Here is a 14,265-nt window from a genome sequence, read left to right as displayed (position 1 = left end):
TTCTTTTCACCCTCGACAATTTGGTGACAAGGACGAGATACCTCAATGAACCTTTCCACTGGGGAAGTTGTTGGAGGATTTGTGGTCACCTTTGATCAGGTAAAAGAGTCCGACTGCTACAAAGTCTCCCTTCAACATTTTCGCTTGGTGGGTTTTGGTTCCTGAATACAATTCCAAACCCTCACTGCAAATTTTGAGTTGTTATTGAGCAAAATGGTGATACGGTCTTTAAAACCCTGCCTGGTTCATGGCTTTAATGGCAGAGAAACACGGGAAGCCCAGAACGTTGCTGGCAGGTTTCTCTCTAAAGGCTTGTTTCCTCTGTTGTGCCTGGAGTGGAGATACTTAGGAACACCTTGCTGTGCCACGGTGAGAGGAAGGCTCTTTTCAGATGGACAAATAGGTATAGTTATAGATGTTTAGAAAAAAACCACCCCAAAACAAATGGATTATTATCTCGTGATGAATATTACTCAGCAAATAAAGGAAAGGATAAATTGGACAGTCATAAAGAATGAACTAAGGACCTGGAGTAAGTAAATGGAAAGCTGTTTTTCTCTCCGGTTTCTCAACCCTTTTTTTGCCGTGATTTCTTCCCTCTGTCTTTCTTTGCCTCAGCCAAGGATCTGAGAGGAGGGGGTGGTAGCTCTTGGATAGGTGAGTCTTAATGGCTATGGGATCCTGGGATGGTTTCCCTGTGAAAGTGGGAGAATTGCCTTCCTTACTCAAATGTCCTGATATGGGGTGCCTGAGTCCCAACTCTACCTGCAAGACTTTCTAAACCAAATGTGCAAAATATAGCTCCAGAAACAGAAATGATTGAGAGGAAAGGTCAAAGGTCATCGAAAATTGTCATAAAAGATTGTGTTCTAGGATGAAGGTGTAAGGTTGGTGGGTGGTTGTCCTGGTAACTTGGATGAAAGGGAATAAAAAAGGAGTCAGTCTGCGAAATAGCAAGCCGGAACTGAAGCTACAGTGCCATAAAAATGAACTTATTTTTCATTTCAGTGTGAAAAAACAGCCCTACCCTTTGTTGTCACAGTTATCTGGCACTGCCAGGAACACCAGAAATGCCTATGCCTCCCCAGCTTATACTGGCCAGCTTGAGATTTTTTTGCGTTCTCTCAGAAAACCCACCAAAGTCTGCTGAGGTGCCACGCACAGGCTGCTTCTGGGAACGTGGTTGACTCCAGCTAACTTTGCCTGCAGGTGCAATGCGGGGCACAGCTCATCAGTGAGGGCTCTGGCTCCAGGAGGCTGCTCTCGCCTCCTCCAGGCCGAGCTGCTCCCATGGCTAGGAACGCCAGGCGAGGGGCTGCTGCTGGCAGAAGGCGAGCTGGAGGAGCTGCAGGCTGCCCTCAGGCCAGGCGGGGCCCTGTGCATGTCCACCAAGGGCTCCCTGGAGCATTCTGAAAATTGACTGGGTTAGCTGTTGTGACAGTCTGAGTTTAGTGCATCACCAAAAAAGATGGTTTTTGAGCTAATCCTTCCCTCTGGGTATGAGACCCTTTGGTTACATCAGATTCTGTTCAGGAACCTTAATTAGATCACTCAATTAGGTCAATTAAAAAAAGTTTTTTTGTCTTTATTTTTTTAATGTTACATTAAAAAAATATGAGGTCCCCTCACCCCACTCCTCCCATAACAACAACCTCCTCCATCATCATGGGACATTTATTGCACTTGCTATTCAGCTGCACCACATGGTCAATGCTCCACATTACGGTGTACACTCTCCTGCAGTCCACCCAGCGGGCCATGGCAGGACACGCAATGTCCAGTCACTGTCCCTGCAGCACCACCCAGGACAGCTCCAAGTCCTGAAAATGCCCCACATCACATCTCTTCTTCCCACTCCCTACCCCCAGTAGCCACCATGGCCACTTTCTCCACACCAAAGCCACATTTTCTTCGATTACGAATCACAGTAGTTCATGAATAGAATGTCAGTAAGTCCACTCTAATCCATACTCTATTCCTCCATCCTGTGGGCCCTAGAATGGCCATGTCCACTCCACATCTATATCAAGAGGGGGCTTAAATTCCACATGGATGCTGGATGCAATTCTCCTGCTTGCAGTTGTAGGCACTCTTGGCTCCCTGGTGTGGTGTTTGACCTTCCTCACCTCCATGTTAGCTGAGTGGGGTAAGTCCATTAAACCAGAGGGTAGGAGTTGAAGTCTGTTGAGGCTCAGGGCCTGGCTATCACATGGTCAGTCCAGAGATTCAGGTCCCCTAGGTACACACTAAATACCAGTGCCAAACACAGGTCTGTTAAAAGTAACAGGAGAGGCTTATGAACAAAGAGATTAGATCAATTTTGATTGGACTACATCAGTGAGGCGTGGGTGAAGTTGGGTCTCCATCCTCTTTCTGGGCCTTATTTAAACAGAGACACGGAGGAAGTGACACAAACAGAGAAAAGGAAGCTGCAATTTTTTTTAAAGGTAATCTTCCCCCACCTGGAGATTGCTCCCTTGTCTGTTTGCTCGTTGTTTGTGCTCATTGTTTGAGCTCTTTGTCTGCTTGCTTCCTGTTTGTTTTTTCTTTTGGAGGCACTGGGAACCAAATCTGAGACCTCCCGTGTGGGAGGCAGGCACTCAACCTCTTGAGCCACATCTGCTCCCTGCTTGTTTTTGTTTTTGCTCATTACCTGCTTGTTGTTCGGTCATTATCTTGCTCATTGATTTTACTCATTGTCTGTTCATTGTTTTTGCTCTTTGTCTGCTTGTCATCTGCTCATTGTTTTTGGCCATTGTCTGCTCATTATTTTTGCTTGATGTCTGCTTTTTGTCTGCTCTTTTTTTGTTTTTCTTCTTTTTTTCAGGAAATGTTTTTATTGTCTTTTTTTTAAAAGATGCATAGATCACACAAAATGCTACATTAAAAAATATAAAAGGTTCCCATATATCCCACCCTCCACTCTCCTCACTCCTCCCACAATGACCTCTTTCATAAGTGTAGCACATTCATTGCATTTGATGAATACATTTTGGAGCATTGCTATACCACATAGATTATAGTTTACATTGTAGTTTACACTCTTCCCCAGTCCATTCAGTGGGTTATGGCAGGATGTATAATGTCCTGCATCTGTCTCTGCAATATCATTTAGGACCACTCCAACTCCTGAAAGTGCCCCCATATCACACCTCTCCTTACCTCTCCCTGCCCTCAGCAACGCCCAGGGCCACTGTCTCCACATCAATGATATACTTTCTTCTATTGCTAAAGTCACAGTATTTCTATAGTAGAATACCAGTAAGTCCACCTAATTCATATTTTATTCCTCCATCCTGTGAACCCTGGGATGCTGATGTCCACTCCACCTCTAAATCATTACATCCCACGTGACTAATGGATGCAAATCTCCTGCTTGCAGTTGTAGACTCTCTCGGTTCCCTGGTGTGGTGGTTGACCATCCTCACCTCCATGTTAACTGACCTGGGTAAAGCCAGTGAAATGGAGAGTAGCTGTTGCAACCCTGCTGAGGCTCAAGGCCAGCTGGCACATGGACGGTCCAGAGATTCAAGTCTCCTGAGCATACACCAACCTCAGTGCCAACAACAAGTTCAGTAAAAGTGCCAAAAGAGGCATGTGTAGAGGTCACATCTGAGTGCAACTCCATCACACTCAGGTGCACAAATTCCAGATTAGGGCACTGAACTCCAGAGCTATTTGTCATGACTGTAGGACCTGTGTGTCTCCATATCCATCAGGAGCACCACTACCTGGGATTGTATCTCCCTTGGCTGCCTCTGGGATCCTGTTGAAAAGTACATAAGTGAGATCCCTCTGATGACCTCCCGACTCATTTTGAAGCCTCTTAGCCATATAAATTCACTTGTCTTTACCATTTCCCCCTTTTATTCAAGGTCTTTGTCTAGTTGCATCACCAGCTGGTGCTTGCTAGGAATCCCTCAGCACCCCAGAGGCTCATGCCCAGGAGTCATGCCCCACATTGGGGGGGATGTTTTTCTTCTTTATGAGGTAATGGAACTAAACCTAGAACCTCCCATGTGGGAGGTTTGCACTCAACCACTGAGCCACCCTCTGCTCCCCAGGAAGCTGCAGTTTTGATCCTGCCATGTGACAGAGAGGACTTCAGGAAGACAGAGAAGCCCCAAGGCTAAGCAAGTTCCCCACAGTTAAAATTATCAGAACATAGAGGCATGGAAAGAGGTTCCTGAGGGACTGGGTCCAAGAAGAAGCTCAAGGGTGAAGAGATGAGCCATATGCCTGATCAACTACAGCTGAGCTCCGGGAGAAGGGGCGCTCTGGGGGGAAGGCAGGGACCTGGGCAGAGATCACCACCATCTTGCTTCGCCACCTGGTATGATGCCAGATCACCAGTAGCTGACTTCGGTGAGAAAACATCTCTGTGGTGCTTTGAGTTGGACATTTCATGGCCTTAGAATTGTAAGGTGAGCTGCCCTAGATAGCAAGAGACTGAACGATAGGCTTACAGGAAATCGGAAGGTGGAGGAAGGATGTGAGCCGATGTCTACAGGGGTGGAATTTAAGACGAGATGGTGGTAAGTATGAACACAAAGAAGAGATAAAAGGGGGGCAGGAGTTGCCTTTGGTTGGGGCTTTGCGGGTTTGAGGGAGGCTGGGGATGGGCGGATGGGTAACATTGCCCAAAAGTGGGGGGAGGGAGGGGTAGCATACGAACACAGGAGAGGGTCAGGTGTTGGTGGAGAGTAAAATGCCGAGAAAATCATATCAAAATATAATAAAGAGTGTTACCTGTTTAGAATGCCCGGAGGGGAGGGTCTGATGCAGGACGGGCTCCTGGGGAATGTCTAAATGCTCATTCTGCCAGAGTGGGTGACACCATGGGGTAGAAACCCAAGTAGTGAGAGTGGGGGTGGACCCACATCCTGGGGAGGACTAATGCCATCAAATAGAGGGAACTGTATCCCTCGAGAGAAAGGGTGGCTCCCAGGGCATTGGGGCAGTTGAGCAAGTTAGACCCTGAACACTATTCCATCTATATCTGGAAGCGGCTCCTTGGGAAACGGAGGCTGGCTGTCACTGTGGGCACCAAGGTGGAAGGGAAAATGGACGTTAAATGTGTGGAACCAAGGTAAATGGGGGGTAAGAGAGGAGTTTCGTGAGAGTACACAAGGATGGATATAAAACACGTAATATTACAGCATAACATATAGGAGATGACAGACTGATAATGTAAACCGTAATGTAAAACATAGGATAACTAAGAATGTAAAAAACTGTGTATCCTAAAGTATGCACCACAATGTAAGCACAAATGTCACCTTGTTTGAAAGCTATTGTCTCAGACTCTGTACAATACGTTAAGTAAATATGATGTGAATAGGGTGTAAGAGTATCGCTGTGGAAGGGAAAGGTTTTGTGGTGGATGTATGGGAGTGCTGTATATTATATATCTGCATTGCTGTGGTCTAGGGCTCCTGTGAAGAGAAGCTCAATAATTAGGGGGGGGGGGAAGATAGGATGTAGAATTTTTTCCAAGTCAACACGTATTCTTTATATAACCTTTAAACCCATAGCTATATGCCATTTCCTAGTAAGGGACCCTGACATTATATTGGGCTTCAAATTTCAGGGAGTTCTGGACCACAGAGTGTTTCAACAAAGGCAATGGAGGGATACTGGTATGGGATACCATTGACAGGGGATATATGGCTGACAGGGAGCTGTACAGAACATATGTCCAGGGTGCATGGCAATGTTTGGATATACTCATAGTGGCAACAATTAAAAACCACAGCAGGGGGGCTACTGGGTTCCTGGCCAGTGGTGCTCTGTCGTGGTCCCTAGGGGAGCAGCGACAGTCTCCCAGGTGCAGCGGCGGGGACCGGGAGGGAGTGAGGGTTCAACAGTGAGCCCATAACGCTAATGACTATGCTTGGGAGCTGATAAGCCTAAAATAAGAACAAGGCCTAGAGCAACATTGTGCCTGGGAATTTCCTCCTGTCAGCCTTCATGTTACTCAAATGTGGCCAGTCTCGAAGCCAAACTCAGCATGTAAATGCAATGCCTTCCCCCCAGCGTGGGACATGACACCCGGGGACGAGCCTCCCTGGCACCGAGGGACCACTATCAACTACCAACTGATGACGCAACTGGAAAATGACCTCATACGGAAGGTTCAACGCGGATCAGCAGAATATCCCTGTCTACATAAAATAACATGACTTTAAAATGCTGTTTGACCTAATGTAAGGGGGAAATGGAAAGGAGAAATGAGTTTATATGGCTACGAGTCTCTAAAAAAGAGTCTGGAGGCTGTCAGAAGGATTGCCCTTATGCACAACTGAGCAGAGTCAGAGAGACAGATAAAGCAGATACAACCCCCAGATATCGGTTCTTTTGAGGGCTAAAGAGACCCATGGGAGTTATGGTCATGGCCGATGGGGTTAACTACCAGGTCAGATGGCCCCTCTGTGGAACTGGTGTTTATGTGTGACGAATCTGGACTCAGATGGGATCTCTCTTCATAAGACTTTCATGCTAATGTGCTGGAGGTGCAGTTAGTGTCAGGGTTTAAGATATATTTAGGGGATTTGAATCTCTGGACTGACAATGTGATAGCCAGGTCCTGAGCCTCAACAGACTCCAGCACCTACAATCTGACTTATTGGGCTCACCACACTCAGCTAAGATGCAGTTGAAGAAGGACAACCACCACACCATGGAGCCTAGAGTGATTACAACTGAAAGTGGGAGGATTGCATCCAGCATCCAGGTGGAATCTGAGCCTCCTCTTGACACAGAGGTGCAATGGACACAACCAATCCAATGTCCACATAGAAAAGGTGGCATTGGATTGAGAAAAGTGGACATGATGGCTGATGGGTATGGAGAAAGGCAGGAAGTGATGAGAGGTGGAGGCGTCTTTGGGACATGGAGCTGCCCTGGATGGTGCTTCAGGGGCAATCACCGGACATTGTAAATCCTCACAGGGCCCACTGGATGGAATGGGGGAGAGTGTGGGCCATGGTGTGAACCGTTGACCATGGGGTGCGGGGGTGCCCAAAGATATACTTGCCAAATGCAATGGCTGTGTCATGATGATGGGAGGGAGTGTTGCTGAGGGGGGGGAGAGGTGGGGTGGGGGAGGTAGGGTTCAATGGGACCTCATATATATATATTTTTAATGTAATATTATTACAAAGTAAATAAAATAAAATAAAATAAAAATAAAAAAAAAGAAAAAAAAATCTTGGATTACATAATAGTTGAGTAGTTTTTCTCAGATTATAATTATAATGATAATCATGGTTACTAAGCTGTTTTACATTTGGTGACAAGCTTAGGGTCAGAAGTAGCAAACAAAAAAATGCCCTTAAGCAAGAGTTTTGGTTTAAAAATTATTTGTCACCTGGAAAATCTGTATTTAGAAACAAAGGCACCAATACTTTAAGTGAATATCCTACATTCAGAGAACTAATTAGTTTCAAAGACCAGAGTGCACGTAGCCTGAACACAGGATTTCCGGATCACAAAACCGTGCTCTCTCTTTGTTGCTGTTGTGTCTGTGACATATCTGTTTTAAAGGAGCTGGTTGGAATAGACAGAACAAAAGCTGTGTAAGCTAGACACACATTCAATTGTACATTCATCTAATTAAAATGGGTTTGTGGAAACGGACTTTGGCCCAGTGGTTAGGGCGTCCGTCTACCATATGGGAGGTCCGCGGTTCAAACCCCGGGCCTCCTTGACCCGTGTGGAGCTGGCCATGCGCAGTGCTGATGCACGCAAGGAGTGCCGTGCCACGCAAGGGTGTCCCCCGCGTGGGGGAGCCCCACGCACAAGGAGTGCGCCCGTGAGGAAAGCCGCCCAGCGTGAAAAGAAAGTGCAGCCTGCCCAGGAATGGCGCCGCCCACACTTCCCGTGCCGCTGACGACAACAGAAGCGGACAAAGAAACAAGACGCAGCAAATAGACACCAAGAACAGACAACCGGGGGCGGGGGTGGGGTGGGGAATTAAATAAATAAATAAATCTTTAAAAAAAAAAATGGGTTTGTGAGGAGGGGTCATATATTTTTAAATATGTTTTTTTATTAGAGAAGTTGTGAACTTACAAAACAATCATGCACCTTGGAATTCCCATATGACACCCATCCACCACTATACTACATTGTTGTGGAACATTTGTTACAGATTATGAGATAATATCAGACTTATCACTAACTATGGTCTATAGCATACATTTGGTATATTTTTTCCATATCCCCTATCATTAACACAGTAGGTCTTTGGCATAGATGCAAAGTATTACACATTGCTGTTAACTATAGTCCATAGGTTACATTAATTGTGCTTTCCAATGCTTCTCCACATTCTTAGCACTGTGCAATTGTGATGTACATTTGTTCTAGTTCATAGAAGAACATTCTTGTATTTGTACTATTAACCACAATTCTCATCCACCTCAGGGTTCACTAAGTTATTCAGTCCCTAGATATTCTCCAGCTTTTATTCAATTGACATTTACATCCCTCGAATACCATTTTCTGCCACAATTCCATTTATGAAACAGCTGCATTTGTTCTAACAACTTTAACTTGTTACCATTAACTTTATCCATTTCCACACTTTTACAATCAAGTTAATTAAAACTTCTACATACACTAAGCATCCATACCTCTTCGCAGTTCTCTTCCTATCTCCTAATAACCTATACGCTGGGTTTTAACTCCATGCACTTATTCTTCATATTTAGTTCATATTAGGAGGCCATGGAATATTTGTCCTTTTGTGTCTGGCTTACTTCACTTATAATGTCTTCAAGGTTCATCCATGTTATCATATGTGACACAATTTCATTTATTCTTATAGTAGCACGGTATTCCATCTTATATAAATACCACATTTTATTTATCTATTCATCAGTTGATGGCCGCTTGGGTTGTTTTGATTCTTTGAGCTCAATGGATGTGAATAATGCTGCTATGGATATTGGTGTGCAAATGTCTGCTCACATCAGTTTTTAGTTCTTCTGGATATATTCCTAGTAGAGGAATTGCTAGATCATATAGCAGTCCTATATTTAGATTCCTGAAGAACCACCAAATGTCTTCCACAGAGCTGCACCATTTTACATTCCCACCAACAGTGAAGGAGTGTTCTTATTTCTCCACATCTTCTCCAGCACTTACTGTTCTCTGTTTTTTAAAAATAATGACCATTTTATGTGGTGTGAAGATGAGATCTTATTATCATTTAGATTTGCATTTCCCTCATAGCTAGTAATAGTGAACATTTTTTCATGTGCTTTTGACCATTTGTATTTCCTCTTTGAAGAAATGTTTAAGTTTTTGCCCATTTAAAAATTGAATTGCTTGTTCTTTTATTGTTGAGCTCTTTATGAGCTCTTTATATAGAATGGAAATCAACCTTATCAATATGTGGTTTCCAAATCTGTGGTTTTCTCCTATTGAGTGTCTTTTCACCTTGTTGACATCCTTTGTGTTTAAAGTTTGAGAAGTTTAAGTTTAAAAGTGTTTAAGTTTGAGGAGGTTCCATATATCCATGATTTCTTTTGTTTCTTGTGCTTTCAGTGTAAGGTTTCAGAATCTACCCCCTACCACCAGGTTTTGAAGATGTTTCTCTACATTTTCTTCTAGGAGATTTATGGTTATACAATAGATTTTTAATTAGGGCTTTGATCCATTTTGAGTTAATTTTTGTATAAGGTTTGAGATAGGGGTCCTCTTTCTTTCTTTTGGCTATGGATATCCAGTTCTCCCAGCACCATTTGTTGAGTAGACTGTTCTGCCCCAGGTGGGTGGGTTTGACAGCCTTGTCAAAGTCACTTGACCATAGAAGTGAGGGTGTGTTTCTGAGCCATCAATTCAGTTCTATTGGTCCATGTGTCTATATTTATGCCAGTAACATGCTGTTTTTACCATTGGAGCCTGGTAATATGATTTAAAGTTCAGAAATGAGAGTCCTCCAACTTTACTTTTCCTTATTAAGATGTGTGCGGCTATTTGGGGGCCCTTACCCTTCCAAATAAACTATAATTGTGTTTTCCATTTCTTGTAAATACTGGTGGAATTTTTATCAGGATTGCATTGAGTTGTAAATCAGTTTGGGTAGAATTGACATTTTGAAGATGTTCAGTCTTCCAATCTATGAGCACAGAATGTTCTTCCATTTATTTAAGTCTTTTTTAAAAAAAATTTCTTTTAGCAATGCATTGTAGGTTTCTGAATACAAGTGCTTTACTTCCTTAGTTACGTTTATTCCTAAATATTTGATTCTTTTAGTTGCTATTGTAAATGGAATTTTTTCCTGACTTCCTCCTCAGTTTGTGCATTACTAGTGTATAGAAACACCTGATTTTTGCATATGAATCCTGACCCTCTGTTGAAGTCATTTATTAGCTGTAGCAGCTTTGTTGTAGATTTTTTCAGATTTTTTTTTAGGTATTGGGTCATATCATCTGCTAATAGTGAAATTTTTACTTTTTCCTTTCTAATTTGGATGCCTTTTATTTCTTTTTCTGGCCTGATTGCTCTAGCTAGAACATCTAGCACTGTACTGAACAACAGTGGTGACAGTGGGCCTCCTTGTCTTGTTCCCAATTTCGACAGGAAAGGTTTCAGTCTTTCACCATTGAGTACAATGTTAGCTGTGGGTTTTTCATATACTGCCTCATCATGTTGAGGAAGTTTCCTTCAATTCCTATCTTTTGTAGTATTTTTATCAAGAAAGGATGTTATATTTTGTCAAATGCCTTTTCTTCATCCCTTGATAGGTCATGTGATTATTCTTCTTTGATTTATTAATGTAGTGTATTACACTGATTGATTTTCTTGCCTTGAACCATCCTTGCATGCCTTATATAAAACTCACATGATCATGACGAATAATTCTTTCAATGTGTTGTTTGATTTGATTAGCAAATATTTCCTAAGGATTTTCGCAACTGTGTTCATTAGGGAATTTGTCTGTTATTTTCTTTTTCCTTTCTTCTTTTTTTTGAGGTAGCAGGGATGGGGATTTAACCTAGGACCTCTTATGTAGGAAGCCAGCACTCAACCACTGAGCCACATCAGCTCAAGTGAGTTGTTTTTTCTTCCATTTGTTTGTTTGTTGTTTGCTTTTAGTAGACATCAGAAACTGAACCCAGGACCTCCCTTGTGGGAATCTGGCACTCAATTGCTTGAGCCACAACCTCTCCCATTTTTTGTAATATCTTTATCTGACTTTGGTATTGGGTTGATAATGACTTCATAGAATAAGCTTGATAGTGTTTCTTCTTCAATTTTTTGGAAGAGGGAAGTGGACTTGGCCCAGTGGTTAGGGCATCCGTCTACCACATCAGAGGTCCGCGGTTCAAACCCTGGGCCTCCTTGACCCATGTGGAACTGGCCCATGTGCAGTGCTGATGCACACAAGGAGTGCTGTGCCACGCAGGGGTGTCCCCCACGTAGGGGAGCCCCATGTGCAAGGAGTGCACCCTATAAGGAGAGCCGCCCAGCGCAAAAGAAAGTGCAGCCTGCCCAGGTGGTGCTGCACACACGGAGAGCTGACGCAGCAAGATGACACAACAAAAAGAAACACAGATTCCCGGTGCCGCTGACAACAACAGAAGCGGACAAAGAAGAAGACGTAGCAAATAGACACAGAGAACAGACAACTGGCAGGGGACGGAGAGGGAAGGGAAGAGAAATAAATAAATAAATAAATAAATAAATCTTAAAAAAAATTTTTTTTTTGGAAGAGCTTGAGTAAGATTAGTAGTAAATCTTCTTTGATTGCTTGATAGAACTCACCTGTGAAACTATATGGTTCTGGATTCTCATTTTGAGGTATTGTTGGATGACTGTTTCATTCTCTTTACTTGTGATTGATTTGTTGAGATCTTCTATTGCTTTTAGGGTCAGGGTAGGCTGTTTGTATGTTCCTAGGAATTTTTCTGTTTCATTTACATTGTCTAGTTTATTGGTGTACAGTTTTTCACAGTATCCTCTTATGATCTCTTTTATTTCTGTGGGGTCTGTAGTAACATCCCCATTTTCATTTTTTATTTTATTTGCATCTTCTCTCTTTTTTTCTTTGCTAGTGTAGCTAAAGGTTTTTCAATTTTTAAATCTTCTTGAACCAACTTTAGGTTTTGTTAATTATCTCTATTGCTTTTTTGTTCTCAGTTTCATTTATTTGCACTCTGATCGTTGTTATTTCATTCGTTTTGCTTACTTTAGGAATAGATTGTTGATCTTTTCCTAGTTTCTCCAGCTGTGTAGTAAGGTCACTGATTTTAGCTCTTTTTTCTTTTTTTAATGTAAGTATTGAGGGCTATAATTTTCCCTCTCAGCACTGCCTTCACTGCATCCCATAGATTCTGATATGTTGTGTTCTCATTTTATTTGTCTCAAGACATTTATTAATTTCTCTAGGAATTTCTTATTTGACTCACTGATTATTTAGGTATGTGTTGTTTAATCCCCATGTATTTGTGAATTTTCCCTTCTTTCCACCTGCTGTTCATTTCCAACATTATCCATTATGATCAGATAAGTGCTTTGTATAATTTCAATCTTGTTGATTTTTTTGAGATCTGATTTGTGACCCAACATGCAGTCTATCCTGGAGAAGTATCCATGAGCCCTTGAGAAGAATGTATATCCTGCTGTTTGGGGTGCAGTGTTCTGTATATGTCTCTTAGGTTTAGGTCCATTTATCATATTATTCAGTCTCTCTGTTTCTTTATAGATCCTCTGCCCAGATGTACTATACAATGCTGAGAGTGGTGTACTGAAGTCTCTGACTATTATTGTAGATACATCTATTTCTCCCTTCAGTTTTGCCAGTGTTTGCCTCATGTAATTTGGGGCATTCTGGTTAGGTGTATAAACATTTATGAGTGTTATTTCTTCCTGGTGAGTTGCACCTTTTATTAATATATAATGTCCTTCCTTGGCTCTAATAACAGTTTTGCATTTAAAATCTATTTCATCTGATATAAGTATAGCTAGTCCAGCTTTTTTTTTTTTTTTTTTTGGTTACTGCATGTGTGGGATATCTTTCTCCAGCCTTTCACTTTCAATCTATTGGTATCCTTGGGTCAAAGGTGAGTCTCTTGTAGATAGCATTTATATAGCCATTCCAGGACACAGTCTGTGTCTTTTGATTGGAGAGTTTAATCCATTAACATTCAAATTATTACTCTAAATGCAATTTTTATTTCACCAATTCTGACCTTTGGGGTTTATCTGTCATATTTTACTTTCACCTCTCCTTTTACATTTTTAGTTACTTTTACTGATGAAATCTTCATTTCTAGACCCTCTTCCAATCCTCCTCTCTACTGTCTTTTTTATCACACTGTAGCATTCCCTTTAGTATTTCCTGCAAAGCTAGTCTTGGTTACAAACTCTCCCAGTTTGTGTTTATCTGTGAATATTCTAAACATGCCCTCATTTAAAAAAATTTATTTCTCTCCCCTTCCCCTGCCCGCCCATTTTCTGATCTCTGTGTCCATTTGCTGTGTGTTCTTCTGTGTCTGCTTCTATTCTTGTCAGCAGCACTGGGAATCTGTATCTCTTTTTGTTGTATTATCTTGCTGCATCAGCTCTCCATGTGTGCGGCACCATTCCTGGGCAGGCTGCTCTTTCTTTCATGCTGGGCGGTTCTCCTTATGGGGCACACTCCTTGTACATGGGGCTCCCCTACATGGGGGACACCCCTGCATGGCAGGGCACTCCTTGTGTGCATCAGCACTGTGAGTGGGCCAGCTCCACACGGGTCAAGGAGGCCCTGGGTTTGAACTGTGGACCTCCCATGTGGTAGACGGATGCCCTAACCACTGGGCCAAGTCCACTTCCCATGCCCTCATTTTTGTAAGACAATCTTGCTGGAAAGAAGATTATTGGCTGGCAGTTTTTCTCTTGCTGTTTCTTAAATATATCATACCACTGCCTTCTTTATATAATATATTTTTTATTTAAAAAGATACTTAGATTACATAAAATGTTACATAAAAATATAAGGGATTCCCATATGCCTTACTACCCATACTTCCCAATTTCCCCCATATTAATAACTTCTTTCATTCATGTGGTACATTTATTGCAATTGATGAAGACATTTGGAGCATTGTCTCACAGCATGGATTATAGTTTACGTTGTAGTTTACACTCTTTCCCAGTCATTTCTTTAGGTTATAGCAAGATATATAGTGGCCTGTATCTATTATTGCAGTGTCATTAAGGACAATTCCAAGTTCCCAAAATGCACCCATATTACAGCTAGTTTTCTTTCTC

The sequence above is a fragment of the Dasypus novemcinctus genome, chromosome 7, assembly GCF_030445035.2.
Source record: "Dasypus novemcinctus isolate mDasNov1 chromosome 7, mDasNov1.1.hap2, whole genome shotgun sequence".
Taxonomy (NCBI): domain Eukaryota; kingdom Metazoa; phylum Chordata; class Mammalia; order Cingulata; family Dasypodidae; genus Dasypus; species Dasypus novemcinctus.
The sequence above is the reverse complement of the archived record's forward strand: the minus strand, read 5'-3'. Positions refer to the sequence as shown.